We start from the raw sequence: 22,768 nt of genomic DNA, 5'->3' as shown, positions 1-22,768 counted from the left end.
GTGCGACAGATTTAAATTGCTAGGATGCAACACAGAATGCTTGCTTGCGTTGACAAAAATTATTAATTTTCAATGACTTGTTTATTTGCCTTGAAAAAGGCATTTTGATTTCCAAAATTGGATTTCCTGATGGCAATCTTCATGCTGCCCCAACACGGAGGGAATAATGGCTGTCTGGCGACACACGCTGAGAAAAACCGCGCTGCTCCTAAGACGTGGTGACCAACCACAGGGCTAGTGCTGCTGCTAAGGAAGGACGACTGCTGTTGTCGCTGTCTAGAACTATTATGAGCGGCTCCGGCTGAAACAGGCTTTATATAGGCCAAATAGCATGTTTTCAATTGCAAGGTATATGATCCTGTCGACCGTGCTTGGGAAGCAAGCATATAACGACCAATCAGAGGTCGAATTTTTCGATTTGACAAGGCTTGACTATTTTCAATAGTACAATAGTGTGAATAATAAAATTACAATTATCTTATTTTGGGAAGAATCTTAGAAGATTTTCCAATCTATTGCTGCAAGAACGAAGGAAATCCATCGAATACTAACCGATTTATTAGCGTTTGAAATTGGACATATTTTTCACTTTTTTCGGTTTTAGATTTTCATTTCACACCCCTATGTAGCCGAACTTCCTGAGAGAAGTATTCTACTTCAAAAAAAAAAAAGATTTGCCGATAAATGCAACTGATAGCAACCGGCTTGACTGTCTGGTCACCAAGAACCGGATTTCTTGCTTTCGTGAATTTTCGACGGCGGACGGCGGTGGGCTGTAGCAATCAGCAACTTCTAACGACTGTTTACTTTCAGATCGAATACGTTCGTGCAACTGCAATGTACGACGATCCGAATGTGGAATGTGCGAACAGAACTGGTTTGAAGATTCTAGAAAGTGCTTTAAGGTCAACAATTGCGTATAGCTACGTGCAGCAGTTAGGTGAAAGTCCGTATGTCAGCGTCCGTTAGACGTTTAGAGTGGCGAAACGGCAGCGAACCGTTTTAAACCGAATCAAGGTCAATTCGGTACAGTAAAGATCGAGGATACGATCAGGAAGTTGCGCAAAAACCTTTGGCCAGTGTGGCGCCCCTGCTGGCTGAATTTGTAATCGGTTTCAGCTGACCGCCGGTGTCTTGATAGTCATCAACCGTTTCAAGACAAGCAAGCAAGCAATATTGACTCACTAATTATTGTATGACGTCGGTTTGGTTGCTTATTGACGTTAGATCCGAACAGGATGTTCACGGAGCGACAAGCATCTATCGGAGAAAGAGAACGAATTTGTCAACATTTGTCTCAACAGTTCTTCGCAACATGGCAACAATGTTGGTCTTGGTCACGATCGCGGTTCGCGTGAAGATGATTGGATTGTTTTATTTGATTCTTGCTCATGTAACCTTCAATGCGGAACATCCTAAACATCGACAAGCGCTCCGCTGCATTGCACCAAATGTGAAGTGAAGCAAAAAAATATTGTAACAAATAGCAGCAAGGTTGAAGCAGCCGAAAGGGAAAACCACGAAAGCAGACGCAGAAAGAAGGGTAAAAAATTGACGATGGCGATGGCAACTCTACACCTCACTTCAAGGTCGCCATTGCAGACGAGTAGGTACGCCGAAAATTGGATCAAGGTTAATGCGACCGGTCTTGCCATACACTAGCACTAGCATAGAGCTTAACGATAGTTATTGTTTTTCTCTCTCACTCGTTCCCCTCTTTACACTAACCTTTCGGTCGTTCGATTATCGGTTGTACGTTTTGTTGTGATCAGGTTTATAAGACAACTGAATTATATACGCACTTCCTTCGATTGCCCAACGGACGACGATTGTAGTTTATCGATCCAAAAACTATTTATAAACAAAAGCTCAACTTAATTTGACAAACAAATGATTTATGTTCGCCCCTGGCGACGAACCTCAGATTGATAAAAATACAAAAACAAAAACAAAACAGGTCAGACCGGAACAACAGTTTATCGAGTGAACGAATCTCGTACTTGAGCAAAAATCGGAGGAAGCATGTTCGAACACTATTCAAATGGTAAAACATGAGCGTTTCCTCGTAAAAAGACCGGTACACGCGTTCTCGCACTGATGATGTTTTTCGATTCAGACCAGCTTCTCGCGGGGCCTGTGGTGGAAAAAGCGAACTGACCAAGACCTGTATTAGAGTACAAGTCTTGGGCCGGCTCGCCGAACAATCGTAAACAACTTTGCTCATTGGGTTGAATTGGTGATAGTCATGCCGTCTGGAGCTTGAAAATATTCTTCTGTTTACACATGTTTTTATTGTTTCTTGGCGCCTTGATATTATTGTTTAGTTTTCATTCGTTAAGGCATAAATTTCCAAGCTAACACAATGCTCTTAATTTTTAATGTTAAATTGGTTTTATAATTTCTATGAGCATTCTTTCAATGGATCATTGCACGGACCGACCTAACCTCACTTCTTTTGATAGCTTAGGTAGGTTGTTTACAAGGTGTTAGAGTTCGAAGTAAACAATCAAGATTTCTTCGTTCGCGTTTCGAATCAAAAACCCGATATATAAAATCGTTTTTATTGCAGTAGTATTTGAGTAAAAAGTATTGGAAAACAAAATGCAAATGTGTTGGAAAAAAAAGTGTTTTAATAATTGATTGATCAATAAGATAGCAAGATTTTTCGTTCATAATGGGACTTATCCAAAATAGCGACTTTGGATTTCGATTTCGATTTGATTGGAAGAGGTTGGGAAAACTTAGTCCCCGAGAAGCACCAGAAGCATCCGCGCAGAAAAAACTTTTTTCTCTACTTTTATATCCGCTATATACTTTCGCAAAAGACTCAGTGTTACCTATTTGCATCAGCGAATCACGATTAAAGTCAGAAGAAAAAGGAAAAAGAATCAGTAATTTTCCGTGAGTGGATTAGAGAAACTCAACCGACCATAAAACCAAAACCGACCACCTTACCACAAAAGATCAAAATAATGGTCGCAGTGGTCCAAATCTTACAAAAAAAAAGAAACTCAACCGAAACTCTGGTGAAACGATCTAAAAATGAAAAATCAATAAACACAGATGGCGTAAGAGTTTTATTCAAAATCCATGGGGTCCATGAGGTGGGTTTAATAAAGAGTGAATTCTGAGAATATTGAAGAGAAAGGCAGGCTGAGTGACAATACCATAAAGCAACGACTATCATGTAGCCAAACGCGCTCTCAGCACTCACTCTCAATAAAGGTAGCGTTGTAATAGAAAAATATTGAAGACAGAGATTAGAAGAGAACAACGGTAAAGATTCAAGTGTTTTTCTGCTATCTTTTACGATACCACTTACTGTGCAACCCACCTACCGCTTAAGTAAACCGTTACGTAGTTTAGTCAATGGTCTATTCGAGAACAACATTCAGTTCCAACAGTTAATTTCGTTTAGTCATAGGTTACAAATGTTTCGTCTTCTCAAAAAAAAGTTCCCATGCAAAATTTTAACTTAATTGTGCAGTAGTTTATTTTTCAGAACCAGATATTGTCACAAAATTTCATTCTCACAGACAGACTGACATTCGATGAAAGCTTCTGTTGCATAGTCTGAAATAGTATACGTTTCAGACCTTCCTCCACCAGACTAAAGTACTGATACTAGTCTCTTTCCCGTAGGAAAAACGACCGCATGGCAGTGAACAAAGAGTAGCGATGAAATAATTCTTTCTAGGTAACGTAAGGTGACAAGGGGCAAAGCCAAGAATCGAAAAGCTACACGCGAAATTTTTACTTGACACCTATCTGTAACAAGTTTGCTATCTGAAATGCATTCATCCCCACTCAACACATACTAACATATATTTTGCACATGTTAAGAGATCGCGACTTCCTTATAACGGACGTTATGATTACACGTAAAATTTTTACTTGCCGTCTCAAAAAAACAGCGAAAAATTCCCCTTCTTGTAACAAATTTGTTACTTGAAAAGCAGTAAGATTCATCTCTACTCATTTAACAACAAACACTGTCGTATATTTTGCATGCGTTACTAGTTTCTTCCAACTTCAATTCATCCGTTATACGTGTATTACTTTGTTTGTCGTACGTATACGAAGCAGAGACAATATATGACATGAGCTGCCAGGTAAATTTTTTCTTTGTCATGTATGACGGATGCTAATGTTGATGGTTTCAAAAACATCATATGCCGCCTAAAATCATATCACAATCGGTTTACTGCATAGAAGCAAAATAAACAAACCTTTATTTTCTTACACGCGGATACATGCCGTGTTGAAACGGATTTGTAGTTCCGTATGAACTCATTTTGACGTAGAGTTACGTCTTACGGCAGCATTCTGGAATAGAAGTGCAAATTGAAATAGTGAAAATATTGAGAGCGTCATAAAATTTGTCCAATTATCATTGCTTATAACTGCTTTTCCTTCAATCTTGCAGTAATCGATTGAAAAATTACCGAAATGCGGAAAATCGTAATTTTATAATGCCAACTATTATTCTATCAAAATATTTAGAGCCTTGGTTAGAACGTAGATTTCGTTAAACATAGTTTTGGTTGATTTTGGTAAAAATACGAATGAAAAAAAAACTTTATCTGACTAACGAAACGAAACGGACACGTAAACGGGACCAGACAACAAAACTTATTGCTCTTATTTAACACTAAGGTACTATTTGATTTCACATTTGTTCCTTTCTAAGTGCTTCTTATTCTCTCTAATTCGACCTTTTCAAGACACTTTTGATTGAATTTTGGATAATTTTCTATTTTGGCTTTTCTGGCCTTCAGAAGGGCTTTTCGGCCAATCTGAGTTTAATTTGGAATTATTTTCTATTTTGGCCTTTAGAAGGGTTTTTCGGCCATTTTGAGTTGAATTTGGGGTCATTTCCTATTTCGGCCTTTTCTGGCGCCTTCAAAAGGGGTTTTCGGGCTACTCTGAGCTTAATTTGGCATCATTTTCTATTTTGGTCTTTTCTGGCCTTTAGAGGGACTTTTCAGCCATTTTGAGCTCAATTTGGGATCAATTTCCATTTCGGATTTTTCTGGCCATGGACTTTAGAAGGGCTTTCCGGTCATTTTGAGTTCATTTTGAGCTCATTTTGGGATCATTTTGTATTTTGGCTTTCTATGACCTTTAGAAGGGATTTTCGGCCATTCTGAGCTTAATTTGAGATCATTTTGTATTTCGACCTATTCTGGCCTTAAGAAGGGTTTTTCGGCCATTCTCAGCTTAATCTGGGATCATTTTCTGTTTAGGCCTTTTCTGGCCTTTAGAAAGGCTTTTCGGCCAATCTCAGCTTAATCTGGGATCATTTTCTATTTCGGCCTTTTCTGGCCTTAAGAAGGGCTTTTCGGGCATTCTCAGCTTAATTTGGGATCATTTTCTATTTTGGCCATTCTTAGAATAGTTTGGGATCATTTCCTATTTTAGCCTTTGAAAGGGCTTTTGGCCTTTTTGAGCTTAATTTGGAATCATTTTCTGTTTAGGCCTTTTCTGGCCTTTAAAAAGGCTTTTCGGCCAATCTCAGCTTAATTTGGGATCATTTTTTATTTCGGCATTTTCTGGCCTTTAGAAGGGCTTTTCGGCTATTCTGAGCTTAATTAGGGATCATTTCGTATTTTGGCGCTTTCTGGCCTTTAGTTGGACTTTTCGGTCATCTTAAGCCTAGTTTGGAATCATACTCTAATTCGTTAATATCTGGCCTTTCCGGCGATTCTGAGCCCAATTTAGGATCACTTTGAATTTCGGATTTTTATGGCCATTCAAGGGCTTTTCTGGACTTCAGAAGGACTTTTCGGTCATTTTGAGCTCATTTTGGGATTATTTTATATTTTGGCTTTCTCTGATCTTTAGAAGGGATTTTCGGCCATTTTGAGCTTAATTTGGGATTATTCCCTATTTCGGCATTTTCTGGACTTCAGAAGGGCTTTTCGGTTATTTTTTGAACATTTTCTACGTCGGCTTTTTCTGGCCTTAAGAAGGGCTTTCCGGCCATTCTCAGCATAATTTGGGATTATTTTTCATTTCGGCCTTTTTTGGCCTACGAAAGGGCTTTTCGGACATTCTGAGTTAAATTTGGAATTATTTTTTATTTCTCCCTTTTCGGGCCTTTAGAAGGACTTTTCGACCATTTTGAGCTTAATTTAAGATCATTTTATGTTTCGACCTTTTATGGTTTTTGAATGGCTTTTCAGCCATTTTGAGCTTAATTTGGAAACATTTTCTATTTAAGCCTTATATGGTCTTCAGAAGTGTTTTCGGTCATTCTGAGCATAATTTTGAATCATTTTTAATTTTGGTCTTTCCTGGCCTTTTGAAGGCTTTTTCGGCGATTCTGAGCTTAAATGCTGCTGTTTCGGCTTGTTCTGGCCTTAAAAAGGGCTTTTGTGCATTCTTAGCTGAAATTAAAACAATATCCTTCTTCGGCCTTTTTGGCCTTCGAAAGGGCTTTTCGGCCATTTTGAGCCTAATTTGCAATTATTTTTTGTCCAGGCCTTTTCTTGCCTTCAGAAGGGCTTTTTGGCCATTCTGAGTTAAATTTGGAATCATTTTCTATTTCGGCCTTTTCTGGCCTTTAGAAGGACTTTCGGCCATTTAGAGCATAATATGGTATTCCGGCTTTTTCAAGCATTTATAGGGCTTTTCGGCCATTTTGAGCTTAAGTTGGAATCATTTTCGGTTTAGGCCTTTTCTGGCCTTTAGAAGGACTTTTCGGCCATTCTGAACTTAATTTGGGATCATTTTTTGTATCGGCCTTTTCTGGTCTTCAAAAGGGCTTTCAGGCCGTTCAGAGCTTAACTTGGAATCATTTTTTATTTCAGCCTTTCCTGGTTTTTAAATGGGCTTTTCGGCCGTTCAGAGCTTAATTTGGTATAATTTCCTATTTCGCTATTATCTGGCCTTTGGAAGGGCTTTTGGGCCATTCTGAGCTTAATTTGGGAGCTTTTTCCATTCCGGCTTCTTCTGGCTTTTAGAAGGGGTTTTCGGTCGTTTTGAGATAAATCTTTTTCTATATCGGCCTTTTCTGGCCTTTTGAAGGCTTTTTTTGGCGATACTGAGCTCAATTTGGGATCATTTTCTATTTTGAAGGGCTTTTTGGCGATTCTGAGCTCAATTTGGGATCATCTTCTATTTCAGCTTTTTTCTCAGCTTTCCAACGAAACCCTTTTTTTCATCAAACCGTGTCCTCTATCATCCCTTAGAGGATTTTAAGTGAGCCCTCTAACACCCAGTTTATGATTCGATTATATATAATTGTGTATAGTCCAGAAATGCGTAGCGCAACTGAAGAAGGGAAGGGGACTATCCTATAAAGCGTTGTAACCCATGCGGAAAATTTTGAGGATCTATACAAAAGGAGAGGGTTTCGAAAATAGTTATTTTTGCGCTGTGTAATTAGCAGACGTTTCCTAATTATCAAAAAATATGAGAAAAAATTTTGAAAAAAAAACGAAATGAATAAATGAAAATTAAAAATAAATAAAAGAGAAAAAAATAATATCATTTTGAAAAACAAAATAAAATAAATAAAAAATATTACAAATTAGCAAAAAAAATCAAGAACAGATAAAAAAATGTTAAAAAAGATATGAATAAATTAAAAAAAAATAAATAAATAAAAAAAATGAAATAAACTCTAAAAACAATAACAAATAACAAATGACACTGATCGAAATTTGTCTTTCCGTTTGACTGAATTTACATGGAAAATCACCTCAAGATATTATTGTTTTTGGTAAGAAATTCTGACTGACGTTTTCTGACTGTTTTTTTCTTATTCATTTTTTTTTCTTATTCAATTATATAAAGTGAAAAAAAAATAGGAGACTATATAAAATTCTGTTAAAGTTAGAACTAAAAAATTCCAAAACTAATAAATGAACTGTTTTTTTTATGGATATTAAAGCGGGGTGTTGCCACCCCGGCCAAAATTTGTAATATTTTCTGAAAGCCTTGGTTAGTTTCTTTCAAATGACATCAATCAGAATGTTCATAATCGTAGCAGCTACAGCGATATTAGCAGAACAGGCTTAGAAATTATGAACAAATCAGAGTACATTTTACATTTTTTCTTAAAAATGCGGTAACTCGAGTTTAGGTCATAATATCGGTGTTTTCCGCATAAAATTTTCTCTTGAACGCGATGACATTATCATCATTTGCCTCATTGGCTGAAAAATGTAATTAAATTTTTCAAATGCAAAATGCATGTCTGGCAACACAGCTGCTTGAAATTGATTTTTTTTTTTTGATTTCTGAGCTAATTCTCTTTGAAAATAATGTGTCTTTGTAACCATAAATAAAAGAAATTAAGGATTTTTGACGAAAAATGGTCCTTTTATCAAAACCAGTTGGCACCAAAGTTGGGTTTTTTGATGTTATATGAGGAATTCCTATAAGTTTTCTGAACCGATTTCCTCCTTCTTGACTTTCGAGTTTCTTAAACAAAGCAGTCCCTATAGACGGAGAAGGTTCTTATAAATAGGATAGTTTAAATTTTTCGTTCACGACATTCGGGTTTCCCAAATATTGGTATTCCCGGAACCAGAACCACACCTAGAAACCACAAATCGGTGTCCTACTTTCAAAAAGAAGAATAATTGATTGAACAATTTTACTGACGACACTACGGCTTTAAAATCTTTTTTTTTCTTGGGTTAAAAAAATTCGATCACGTTTCAATAGCTTTGGAATTTTTTAACTAGATTTCTGAATAGATTTTAGAGTTGCCTTTTTGAGTTGTATTTTCAAACGAATTACACTAAGGTCGCTTTTTACGTGGGTTTTTTTTCACGCGGTTTTTTTTACGCGGATTCCGGAATTTACGCGGTTTTTTTAAGCGGATTCCGGAATTTACGCGGTTTTTTTTACGCAGCATGTATCCCTCGCGTAAAAAGCGACTTTAGTGTATACCCGTGAAGTAGATGTGAGGATCAGCTTTTGGTATGAAACTGTTTTTTTAAATTTGCATTGAATCTCTGGTATATTCTGTAACATTTCTGGATTGTTTTTGAGAAGCGAACTTGGACGAATTTTACAACGTCAAACTTTTGGGTTGGATCTAGAGACTGATTTTTTGGATTATAATGTTGTTGAATTTCATGATTGCACTGGGGTCGAAATTGGATTGGATTTATGAACTCTTAAGGTAGAACTTTTCTTCTGAAATTACTGCATTTCGAGTTTTTTGGACTTGATGATTAAATTTCTAGAGGATTTTCAAATTAGCTCCAATAAAATTTATTTGTTTTAGTTTCCCGAGGTAGATTTGTTCAATAGTTCGATGGATTGGAGTTTTGGATTGTATCTTCAAAATAAATTTCTGGATTTGATTTTGTAATTGGGTATGGATAAACAAACAAATTTGGAACGGGTTTTTGGATTACATTAACGGAATCAGTTTGGGAATAGATCAAAGATTTTGAAATCGGTTTTTTGATGATTCGCTCTGACAGTCCAACTTGTGGATTGTATTTAGATGGGATTTGGAATCATGAAACATTCCACGTTTTATTCATTCTGCGAGTCCCGTGGTATGAAAAATTCGATTAAGAGGGGATCTGAAACTGCAGCCTACCTTAAAATAGAGCTATTCTAAATGAATATCTTCCGGTATCACTACAGCTACTGGCTGCTACGGTGCGGTTGGTACTCCTGAAAAAAAAAACAGAAAGAGAGAAAGATGTCACATGAGGCTCGAAAAGTCAATCGATAAGCGATGATATTTTTAATAGGAAATATTCATAGAAGCTTCCGTGTGAAATCATTTCCTGCCTATTTGGTTACCTGATGCAACAAGCTAGAGTCTCATTCCACAAAATAAAACAAATCTCGAATCTTAAATTGAGGATGATCTATTTATAATTGACTGTATGAATATTAAGCAGATTTTTGTTTAATGTGGAACAAACATCGATAGAATTTTTATGTAACCTTTCGCACCGCTTCTCGATTTAATCGAAAACCTAGAAAAATACAAATGACGCAATTTCCGTTCAAGTGAGCAGCCGTGAGAGTTCCTGATCGAAAACAATGAAACCATGTTTAATTGATCAAAACTTTCCATTACTGTTTTTGTAAGTGTTCACAAATGAGATTTTGATGTGATTCTGTGATATGGCGGATTACGTTACCTCAACGATAACGATTTGGTGCTACACTGCAAACGTCCAGCAGAACAGCCTACTGTGCAGTTAGGTTCACAAACAACAAACAACAAAAAAGTGTACCACTTTTCATTCATTTATCAGGGAACATATCTCTTCATTCGACAGAATTCAAAGCTTGATTGAATGAGAAACGAGGTCGCTTTTCAGCCCACCCCGTAAAATGCAGGCTCGTAAATGGTAATTAGTCCGACTGGCCAAGTCTCTTTTAGACCGTGAGCGAATTTCTGCTTTTCATGATTACTCAACAAGATTAACATAAAAAAAGCAAGTTCGCAGTGGAAATTTCGATTGCAATATTCCACCGCAAACGTCATGCATTATGCATCTAAGTTGGGTTCAAGTGCAATTTTTTTTCGCTCCGTATACATCGATAGTGCACAACTTTGCCTCCCTTTCGCGCAACCTTGACAGTTTGCTGGAGAGTTGAGCGGCCAACAACAACAAAAAGAGGGTTTCTATTGCGGCGTTGGCGCGTCAACTTTTATTAATGTAGTGTTTTGTTTTTTTATCGACATCAATTAATCTAAACAAAGGGTAACAACACAGCCCAGTGAACCGTGCCGGCAATCGGCAGTAACCCTAACCTCAGACCCGGTAAACCAAGTAACTTTCACAGCTACTGCGGCGAACGCTCAATGCCAAGGAATACCTGAAAACCGGAGCAAACATCCAGATCAGGGAAACGAAGGCGCTGGTTTTCACTGACAGATGATTAATTGATTTTGTATCACTGACTTTCTAGTACAAAGTGTTGCTGTTCGATCCAATGCTCTGTGATCATCGGCTACTCCAGTGAAGGCCACAGCGAACTGTCTAAGAGCACTCTCGCGATCATCTCTACGATGTGACTGAGTGCCGTACTTCTGCTGCAATGCCCCATGAGAACCGATGGCAGGCAAGTTCATTACTAGAAGTACAATGCCGGGCAAACATGATAAGTACACGTATTGTACAAATCTAAGCAGCCCGGGAGGCTTGACGGGTGTGAATGATTGCTCGCTGCGATTTGAGCGTCTTCAAACTCAACCACGCATTGAGGTGTTTGACCATTCGCAGCAATTAAGAACCGTCTCTACACACGTGCGTCCTTCCGGGGTACATTCCCCCAGTGCGGACCCATGCGGACGACATTGATTTAGGCCAATTTATAACCCCATCAGTCGCGAAGACTCGCTCGATTTACATAAATTCGACATTTCTTTGCGAATAGAAAAAAAAAATAGAAACAAGAATAACATTGACACGGGCGAAGTGGCCAAAGGCGATTGGAAAGAAACTTGGATCGATCACGTTTCTCGTGATCTGGACTTCTAAACAAGTATTGAAACGGAAAAGAATGGAAAAGAAAGTTAAACCCTGTACCCTAACCTAGAAACGAGATGCCGCATGGCAACAGGCGTGCAAAACCGAATTCAGGACACCCAGTCACCTGATCCAATCTTGCCTACAGGGCCAGAAGATTTCAGCCCAAAATGCGAAACCGAATCGCATCCGTTTAGCATATAAATTAGCCAAAAAACGAGATAAAACTTGCGGACAGGTTCCTTACGAATGAAACCAGAATATGGTGGCTGTGTCGGCCTAAAACCGTACGTGCTGATCGCCAGGTGGCTGAGGATCGAATAACTGGTTTCATTTTTACGACCGCCTTGTTTCACAAACCGTGGCCCTACTCCGGACCGGTGTGATCAATGGATCACAGACTAGATTCACGGTATTACTTGCAGAATAGTCTTAAGCCATTTTTGAACCATAAAAATCGGAATACGTAATTTACATCAAAGCAACCGCGAAGCATTTCTCAACATGTGTAAGAAAATTAACGTTCCATTCTGTTGGAACTCGATCGAATGAGTTTTCGAACGGAAAACTATTGATCTACTGAAATTGGGTTGGATGACAAGCAATCAGCAACACCACAGTATAACATGGAGGCAACATTTTTTTTGGTATTCTGAACCCAAGGTCCCTTTTTCTAGCGTTTTTTAACATAGAAATACCTCTTACTTGAGCAGGGTGGCGTGCCAAAAAATCGAGAATAGAGTGAAACGGCATAACAAAAAGTTTTAAATGCTTATAAATTATCACTAGAGGGATATTGGTCATTGACAGTTCACGGAATCCTCTCTTTTAAACATTTTGTCATAGTAAAAGGGTTAAAATTCATAATCAATTTGATTATAGTACAACCAATCGCGCCCTCTCAATGATTCAGTCCAAGCACAAACGACGGGAATTCTCAGCGGGGAAGGCACCTCGTAGATGACAGATTGGAAGACGACCCGAAACATTTCTTCGTCGTTTACAACCCACAACATTTTGACAAGTGGTAACATTAACTACTTTGAAAAAAATAATTTCGGGACGCTGAGAAGTGTCATTGGTGTTGTCACAATGGTGACACCCGGCAAATCTGTTGATTTTCTGGTCATTGCGAATAGTTTAGTAGCATATGACGCGAGGTGATTCTTGTTTGCTTGTTATGCATAGCAGTATTTTTCGTTTAACTTATTTATCAAACAATTTTCTCGAGTTGTGTAGCTGCATCAGTGGTTCGGTCTGTGTTACACATTGCTAAATAGCTCAATAACAAACAAATTGCCGCTTTTTAACGACTTAACATAAATGTAAAACAGCACATGTCATAATTTGCAAGGTAAGGAGGAGCAATATTGCTTCAAGAACGTGTTCGTTGCTCTGAGAAGGGCCGATTGTAACTTGTACTTGGTAGGAGGAATGAAACAATTTATTTGGAGCTAGTGTATTTCGTAACAGCTTTAGCTTCTTCGGATACAGCGTGCTTGGCTAGCTGTCAAGGCAACAGCAAAGGTAGGTAAATCTTAACTTCACTGGCATAGTTTTTCTTACCATGGAGAAGAAAAAGTCTTCTTGTCACTGTTGGTAATATTTTTCTGTGCTTTCAATGATATGCTTGTTGACGTAAAACTAATGTATTTTCGCGCACGATGTTCGTCTGTATACCTACAAATAATGTGCAGTGCAGTCTGTCCTCTTTTTCAAATTCCCTTATTCTATCACCTACGCCGCACCGTCTGCGTTGTTGCGTTAGTCCTCTTCGTATGTATTTAACACAATCACATGGGTTTTTCCTCATTCAGGTAGCAGTTTTGTTCATTGCCACATTTCATTCATTCCCAGTAGGTCGAATTTATCACCTGCTGCGTAATGGAAATTATGCGTGTTGGTGCTAGAGTACCTATATATCTGTACTAGAGTATCTTGCTCCAGAAGCGTTGAAATTGACGGGGAATGCTGCTTTAGATACTCTCCCAGCTGGTCTCGAGGTACGATGCTGGCCTAACAAGTCAGTCGTCGTAGGTTCGAGTCTCAGCTCGGGAGAGACTGTTAGTGCCAGTAGAATCATAGCGTTAGCCCCGTAATTGTCCTGTACACTGAACAGTTGGCTGCGAAGTCTGTGTATAATAAACAGAAGGTCGAGCTCCGATACGGAATGTAGCACCAAGGCTTTGCTATTTTGCTGCTTTAGATGATAATAAAACAAGAATTATCCCGCGTCATCTGCAGTTGGCATTCCGCAATGACGAAGTTTACCCAAGGACATCCATGCGGTTCTGCTGCCAATAAAATGAGAGAAAAGGCATAACTCGATTAATTGCCAGCTTTGTCTTGTGGTTGCGTCTCATAAACAAAATCTTTAATTCTAGCATGAAAAGATGTTTTTGGTTTGTTCTGCTACTCAGATTCTCTCAAATAGATTGGTACAATTCTTTTGAGCTTGAGCTTGACGACCGCACATTTCGTAGTTACTCCTCCGTGATGGATCTGAGCTAGTGAAGTTGCACAAAGAACCACGTAGATGGTAACTTGAGATCAGTTTACCATCTTCAGTTGTACAAACAATTCAGTAGCTTTCGCTTTGTATAGATCCATAACGGTGCCGGTTCCGTTCTTACGATCGTTAGGGTGAGAAAGAATGTTGTAGGCAAGGGGGTGTAGCAGTCGTTGTTATTGGAGACCGAAGTTAGTCTGTGAGCGGCGTGCCCGAAGACCACTCATCTATAGAGGCATCCAATTGTTTAATAGATAGACTTGTACAATTCTTTTGAACGAATAAACTTATCCCCCAAACAGGGTTGATATTTGTTGACACTCTTGAGTGAAAGTGAAAAAAAGCAACCATAAACGTTATTTTTTACAATCCTTTTAGAGTTCTCCCTTCCCGCTTTTTGCATGGAAGTGAACTGTCAAAACACCTCATTATATTTCATGCGATGGAAGCAAGACAACATAATCAGTTTATCAGTTAACGAAAATTGCCAAGGCATCGGTCAGTGTCAGTGAAAAAGTGTTTCGGTGAGGTTCATTTTGGTTGAGTGGACTGTTTGTTTTTCGTTTTCGATTTGAAGTGAAGATCATTTGGTAGGATTTGTCGTCAAATTTTATTCCGTAACCGTGAACGATGCGCGCGATCTATTTCATTTGAGTATAACAACACGTTACTAGTACGAAAATTTAATGTATCTGAAAGAGTGCAGCGATCATTGAAAGTGAAAATTGAAAATGATTGGCTGTAATTTTCGAAGAATTTTGCTGGGGAAAATGACTTTTATCAGCACTGCCCCCAAATAACATTCCAAGCAGACTTGTTTAAGAATAGCGATATGTGATGTCTTGGAATTAAAGACATTGGTTTTTTGAGCTTAATTTGAGACTATTTTCCGTTTTATCCTCGTCTGTCTTTTAGAAGTGTTTTGTCGGCATTTTGAGCAATTTTTCCTGTATGCATTCATGACAGTGATCTTGAACATTCATCTTTTGTGATATCGATGATTTTTCACCCTCCCTTTTATACGCTTACTACTCCAAGCCTCGCTGCCCTCTGGCCAATTACAATTCCCTGGAAAGGTGTCAACTGAATGTCGCTTTGGTCAGTTTTCTTGTAAAAGGGACTTATTTTTTGTGAAGAGGTATTTGTCGAGGTTTTGTAGAATTCAACGTGAAGAAGGGTTTTAGACCATTATTGTTTTGACCATGCCTGGTCCAAAGTGATCTCTCGACAGTTGGATTTGTAGCTGGCTTTTATGTCGTTTAATACTATTATTCGCCACTACAAGTCAAATTCGGAGTTGTTTTCTACCCTGTAACAGCGCTTTTTATTTTCCGGGCTCACTGTTGAAAATTTATTTTTTTCTGCTGTTCCCAAACTTTCATTTTGGACTTTTTTAGTTTTAGGAAGTGGGTTTCACCATTTTGTTCTGTCATTTTCTTTCTTGATCTTTTTTTTTGTTTTTCAGAGGAGTTTTCCGCCATTTTGAGCCCAGTTTAGGATTACAATATTTTTTGGTCTTTTTTGGAATCATTTTCTTTTTAAAAGAGTTACAGAGCCTAATTAGAAATTATATTATTTTTAACCCTGGAGGTCAACCGGCGTGCACTTGGAGTGTTCGAACCTAAAATCCTGCGTTCGATTCTTCGTGGAAAACTGGAGTAGGGAGTGTGGCGCAGGCGCATGAGCCACGATGGGTATCAAGAGGTATAAAATGTGGCAGGCTACAGTGAGCTGGCCACGCGGTACGAATGTCGATAGAGCGACCAGCGAAGATTACATTCAGCGGAGAGTCCGACAGTGCACAGTGGGACGAAATCAAAAATAGTAGGACATTGGTGTTTGTGACGAAACGCGTGGTTTTAGTGCTTCGATGTCTTCTAGAAAGTTTCTCAGTTTTATGAGTACTTTATTTGGATGGTAAATTTTTTTGCTTAAAGGGGGTGTACGCCAAAATAAAAAAACTAACTTTATTTCTTGATAAACTAGGTAACTTTCTTCCGACACATTGTAGAACTAGCTATTTCGAGCAAGTTTGTAGAGCATTGGAGAATTCTATCTCTTAACCTAACAAATTTTTAAGGTATAGAAGTAAAGCACCCCCTTGAAATGTGTTTTTGCGTGATAACGCTCTTATCTTAATTTTGCCGTTGTTCAAGTGTTCTACAAACTTCAAACGAAAATTAATTGTCACATTTTTTTAAAAGAAAGTGTATCGCTATCTCTTAATTTGGAGGAGTTATGTCTGTTTTTGCAATTTTTTTACACAATTTTAAAGAGAACATATCTTGGGGAAAGGCTTTCAGTTTCATTTTATTCGAATACTTATTCCCCCAATTGGTATATATATCGTTCTGGAATCAAAGGGGATTGATAGTAATTTTTCGGAAACTAAGTTGCTACTTTTTGGAACTTGATTATTTTAAATCAACTTCTCTTTAAATCGGACAATCGGTGCCCACAAATCAGTAAGCCATGGACGTTTGGTGATTTGACAGGTGCTTGGAGATTCAAAGCGAAAGCAGGTTCTCGTGAAGTTATGTTACAATCTACAGCAAAAATGGCTGTTTTCGCGGACTAATGCTGTGTTCGTAGATCGCAATGAAGCTTGGCTTGCTTTCGCTTTGAATATAATTTTTCTCCACCTATTTTGCTCTGAACATATTTCATAACATTTTCACTTCGCACTCGCGAATCTGACTAAAACCAGACGTCAAACAACTCTTCAGCAAAGTTGTTTCATTAATTATTCTTCAAGTTATAGAGGTTGCTATTCCATGATTGATCCACTTAACAGTGAGAAACGAATTTCACTTTTTCATTTTGGAATATAGAAATCCACTTCGTTCAGCAAAGTTGTAGCAAATTTTAAAAGTAACAACTTTGTTGGAGACATCATACTTCTATCGATCTATTTAAATTAACTATTGTGGAGTTTTCCATAGATTACTACTGAAAATCTTTTTTTTTTTAATTTAACTTTTTATAGGGATTTTCTAAATTTTTTGAATGTTCTACAAAATTATTTGCTACAACGAAACAAACAATATTTTTGAAGTAAGCGAATTTTTATCTCACATACATTTTTGGTTGTTGACGGTTTTTACTAGAATAATGTGCTAATTTAGCATAGCGTAAGCACGGTATATTTCGTAGTTTGCAGACTGATGACTAACGTTTCCATAACGATGATGTAATACTCACTTAATGAGAGGCCACCGACTCTGTGACACTCTCGTAAGTACTACGGAGTTGGATTGAAGGGTTAGGCATTGGGTTAGGGTTGTTGGTGTAAAAACTATCTTTAAAAATGAAAAACTGGCAAAATTCCATGCATCTAAAGCCTCAAGAATGAATAAAAATGCAAACACGCATCTGAGCCAAAACTCATTCCTAAATTCGATTTCAAACCACCAAACTTATCATAGTACAGTTCTAGTGAATTCATGACACGCTGCCACAAAGTTTAACCATATTTACTAAAACTATGTAGCTGCAACATTTATACAAAAGCTTGAAAAATCGAAAATCAAAAGCTCAGAGAAATTCTATTGTTTAATGGGTTTTATTAATATTTTCTGTGAGTAAATATAGTATTTATATATTTTCAATATATAAAATAACAATTATATATATAAAAATTAGCAAGTCACAACTAGCAACTGAGCAGCTCTACCGCCTTACTGTTCAATCCGAAGGTAGATGGCGTCCCAAGCACCCTTTAGTCAGCCCAAGACACAATCCGAAAAACGATCTGTTTCCGATCTTTCATCAATCTTTCTCAAGTGCGGCTTTAACACAAACAAAAAACAAAGCACTTCGAACAAAAATGTTAGTTATCTGCTTCAAGAGGATCCGCTGGCTCCTTTCTGCTTATCCCGGGTAGCAGCAGAACCTGAACATATTTTGACCAAACACACTAATATTTCTGCCAAGAAAACAACCTTTTAACTAAATTCAAACTTAGAGCAAAACCACGCACATCATCCAGCTAGCCTCGTTATTAGTTCAACCCTTTTCGTTTTTTCGTTTTTTTTCAGCAAAAAGTTGATAATTACTAAAACCAAAATACCCGTCTTTCCTCTCTACGGTTCATTACAGAATTAAATTTGTAACCCGCAGCTGGGCTCTTACTATCTGGTCATTTTAGTCATAAGTTTTACTTATCTGTTCAAGAGTTGAATGAAGATTCTTCACTGCCATCACCAGTCGATAGCTAGAACAAACGTATACGCACATCACACGGTAAAGAGAACCGAAACAAAACCGAACAAACGACGGCGGCGTAGTACCACTCTACATATATGCTATTCCAGCCATTTTGTCGATTGATATTCAGCGCATTACTACACGCACTTGGTGACTTTTTCGCACACAACGCAACCGTCCAGAAACACTCGTAAATTTCGAAAATAAACTCACTTCGCGATAACATTTGTAACGTATACGCACTACCAACTATATAATATGGGTATTCATGTCGAGCTCGTAATCAAATACCCAGCCGTAAAAATACTCACCTCCATTGACGAGTAATGGAAGATACACAGTTTACGGCTGAGTATTTGTATACGAGCTCGATGTGAAGACCCCTAATATATTTTTTCCAGAATAACACACGAGCGAAAATTTTTACGCCCGATTTCGTTCCTGGTTTGCTTCGATCCCAATCTACTAGAATAATGTGCTAATGTATACTAATTACTCTTAACTTTCCAGTAAAGTTGTTCTATTAATTATTCTCCATTTTGTATAAGTTAGCATTTGTGATTTGTCTTCGTTAGTGGTTTTCTTCGGCAGTTTTTCTGCAGCAATCTTATGCAAAAAGGGGCCGAAGAAAACCACTGACGAAGACGTTCGATACCCTATATAAATCCACTTTGCTAAGTAAAGTTTTTGCACATTTCATAAGAAACAAGTTCATCGAAGACACTATAATTCTATCTGCTAATTTAAATAAACTATTGTGAAGTTTTCTCTAGAATGCCCCTTAAAATCATTTTATTAATATAACTTTTTATAGTGATTTTCTAGAATTTTTCAATCTTTTTTTCAATGTTGTTAACTACATTAAAACACAAGTTCATTGAAGAAAGTTTATTAAGTTAATAAAGATTTTTAATAAAATGACGCACCTATTTATTTACGAATATTTATACAGGAGACAGCGAAAGACAAATGCTTATATCTGGATTAAATGATGTTTTACTTATACTTAAATATAGAACTGGTTTAGTCTGCAGATATTTGCCGATTTTAAAGGTATCTAAATTGTACCTTCTATAAAATGTAGAATAATTATTGGATCAACTTTGCTGAAGGCACTATGGCTCTAAAATCTATTCTTTTGGGTCAAAATAATTTCAGTCACGTTTTTGCAGCTTTGGAAACAGCGTGGGTGTTAGGGGCGATTGGAGAAGACCGAGTGATGTGAAGCCGTTTTCTGGATTCGGCAGTGGGTCGTTAACGACCTGTCGTCATATAAGTAAAAGTAAGGTAAGTATACTTTATTGGCCTTAACTTTAAGAAACGTGTTTCCGCCATTTTGGCTCCGGACAGCGGACTGGCTTAAACCTTGGGAAACAGTTGAACTGATGGTGGTGGATGAAAAAAACATCCCAAAACCAGATATAATCTCCGTATTCTTCCCTGAGAGTGCAGCCAATGATACCAAAATAATTCTGGGCCTGATAGAGAGATATAATTCCCAGACGATTCTGGGCCTGATCCTTAAGCGAAATACAATAAAAGATTACGCTCAACTAGTACTGTCAGTGGACAACGGTTCTATGCGCAAAATTATTGAAAACTGAACTTTAAGTTTGGACAAATCTTCGCCAAGAAGGTTGGGATCAACCAGTGGTTTAGAAAAGAAGCTCCCGAACGCGAAACAAGAATAGTATCTGACAGGCAAAGTCGAGGAGAGAACTAACTCGAATCGGAACGCGAGGAAAGGTTAGACAGGAGCCTCGCAATCTTATTGAACTGGATTTAGACAAAGTTTCCCAGCTGGTCTCGAGGTACGATGCTGGCCTAACAAGCCAGTCGTCGTAGGTTCGAGTCTCGACTCGGGATTGACTGTTAGTGTCAGTAGGATCGTAGCGCTAGCCCCGCAATTGTCCTGTACTCTAAACAGTTGGATGCGAAGCCTGTGTATAACAAACAGAAGGTTAAGTTCCGAATCGGAATGTAGCATTAAGGCTTTGCTTTTATAGATAAACCCAGATTTGAGCACGTAACAAAGAGGGTGAGGAATCAATAAAAACAAATGTTTAATTTATTCAGGTGAAACTTCACCATGCAAGAGGAGCTACAGGAATCCTTTGCCAAAGATTTAGAAAAAAAAACAGGAGGGTTGTGTGCAAAGCCACGACCGCAAGATTGAAGTAGAATACTTTTACAAGAAAGATAACCCGGCTGCTTGCATTTCAGTCATTTTTTCTAGTAAATAAACGTTGACTAATCAGATCAATCGAATTTCGCGCTTCAACAAGGATTGATAATTTTTAACAATATAGTAAGTTGCTTGTCATGGTTGGGGCTTGACAATTTTTAAATTTTGAGCTAACGAAAATTTTTCGGATGTCGTGCTCATGACTGATGGAAAAGATAATTCAGTACGTTCTGAGACACGGAGATAAAGTAAAATTTATAACTTAACTAATTTAAAAATGTAAATTTACTCATTAGAAAATATTGATCAAGTTTTTATTTCATCCTGAAAAAGACAATTTGTTGTTCAATTTAGTATCGGATAAAATGCCGATCACATCTTTGCGTTATCACTGACAGTGCGAAAAGTATTCCTTGTGATGAAGTAAACAGTGAAAAGCTGATATAACACTCAAAACTAGACGTCTCACGTGTTGCCAAAATGAGTCAACTTTTCATTGCATGCATTTACTAGTGTCCACTATCGCACAGAGACTGCATTTCACTAAAGTGCCTCACTGCATCAACCGCTATCGATGCTGAGATCCGCTGCAACTAGTGCGCACTTCATTGCTATGCCACAGCTCTGGCCGCTTTCCGCTATCGCTGGTATCCACTGCACTGCTACTGCTGCTGCTAAGGGAGGACGACTGCTGTTGTCGCTGTCTAGAACTATTATGAGCAGCTTCGACTGAAATAGGCTCTTATATAGGCCGAATAGCATATTTTAAATTGCAAGGTATATGATTCTGTCGACCGTGCTTGGGAAGCAATCATATAACGACCAATCAGAGGTCGAACTTTTCGTTTTGACAAGGCTTGACTATTTTCAATAGTACAGTAGTGTGAATAATAAAATTACAATTATCTTATTTTGGGAAGACTCTTAGAAGATTTTCCAATCTATTGCTGAAAGAACGAAGGAAATCCATCGAATACTAACCGATTTATTAGCATTTGAAATTGGACATATTTTTCACTTTTTTCGGTTTTAGATTTTCATTTCACATCCCTATGTAGCCGAACTTCCTGAGAGAAGTATTCTACTTCAAAAACCCGAAAAGTAAAACAATTTACCGAAAAAGTCAGTTATTGATTACTCCGTTTTTAAATCCATCAAGAATCCTTTATATGTCTATTTCATAGAACTAGAACATATCCACAGTTAAAAATAAAACACAATCCATATGAGATACTCTTTTAGCATATTTAAATACTAAAATAATGCGTCAAAAAATGAATTGACAAGAGACCAGTTCAACACTCATGCCGAAAAGCAGTTTCGGCATTTTTTGTCAAGTGCTGACAAAGATCGCATACCAGGCTCCTTGGATCCTTTCCCATAGTTCCTGTTTGGTTTTGGATTTTTTTCGTGTAAATCGACTTCTCTGCGATCTGATTCTCGATGAGATTCAAGTTTGGTGACTGGCCCCAATGGAATATAGAAAGACACGAAAATGGTTTGAGTCTCAGGTTTGAATGGACCTTATTTTGTCAACATTGATGACGTAGAAGTCCAAAAACAATGTCCAAAAATGTTTTTTCTTTCTCACCTATGCACAATGGTTGGAAAATTACAGCTGTGGCCGCTTTTCGCCATCGCTGGTATCCACTGCACTGTTAGTGCTGTTGCTAAGGGAGGACGACTGCTGTTGTCGCTGTCTAGAACTATAATGAGCGGCTTCGGCTGAAATAGGCTCTTATATAGGCCAAATAGCATGTTTTGAAATGCAAGGTATATGATTCTGTCGACCGTGCTTGGGAAGCAATCATATAACGACCAATCAGAGGTCGAATTTTTCGTTTTGACAAGGCTTAACTATTTTCAATAGTACAATAGTGTGAATAATAAAATTACAATTATCTTCTTTTTGGGAAGAATCTTAGAAGATTTTCCAATCTATTGCTGCAAGCACGAAGGAAATCCATCGAATACTAACCGATTTATTAGCATTTGAAATTGGACATATTTTTCACTTTCTTCGGTTTTAGATTTTCATTTCACATCCCTATGTAGCCGAACTTCCTGAGAGAAGTATTCTACTTCAAAAAATACGCGTGGCTTTCATACAAGAGTCATGGCACAGAACGGAAGGTCAACTTCAGGTACATGATCGAACAGAAAGTGCACACAAAAAGGACTGAAAAATGACAATTGAATTTTCTGTGCTCTCGGGCAATATTTATTTGTCGTGTACGTTTATGCCGCTTTGCCAGTGGTATAATGTGGCATAATTTATTCGATGTTTTGAATTGATGGTTATTTCAACAGTTTAACCCGTTTAATACAATCTATTACGTTCGATGCAAAAACGTTTTGGGTAAAATTCGCAATTATTCACATTTGTGGAGTTTTTCATATTACAAT

At 37.8% G+C, this 22,768-nt stretch overlaps 1 protein-coding gene across 2 annotated transcripts in view; it reads right to left on the bottom strand.

Annotated features, from left to right (window-relative positions):
• Positions 1–22,768, bottom strand: part of LOC129719069 (elongation of very long chain fatty acids protein AAEL008004) — a 199,438-nt gene that overhangs the window by 125,348 nt on the left and 51,322 nt on the right. For both annotated transcript variants that reach the window (XM_055670437.1, XM_055670435.1), the window contains exon 2: positions 9,569–9,645. The gene's annotated coding sequence lies outside the window, so the exon portion shown is untranslated. The remainder of the gene's footprint in view (positions 1–9,568; positions 9,646–22,768) is intronic.

This window comes from Wyeomyia smithii, chromosome 1, assembly GCF_029784165.1.
Source record: "Wyeomyia smithii strain HCP4-BCI-WySm-NY-G18 chromosome 1, ASM2978416v1, whole genome shotgun sequence".
NCBI lineage: Eukaryota > Metazoa > Arthropoda > Insecta > Diptera > Culicidae > Wyeomyia > Wyeomyia smithii.
The sequence above is the reverse complement of the archived record's forward strand: the minus strand, read 5'-3'. Positions and strand labels throughout refer to the sequence as shown.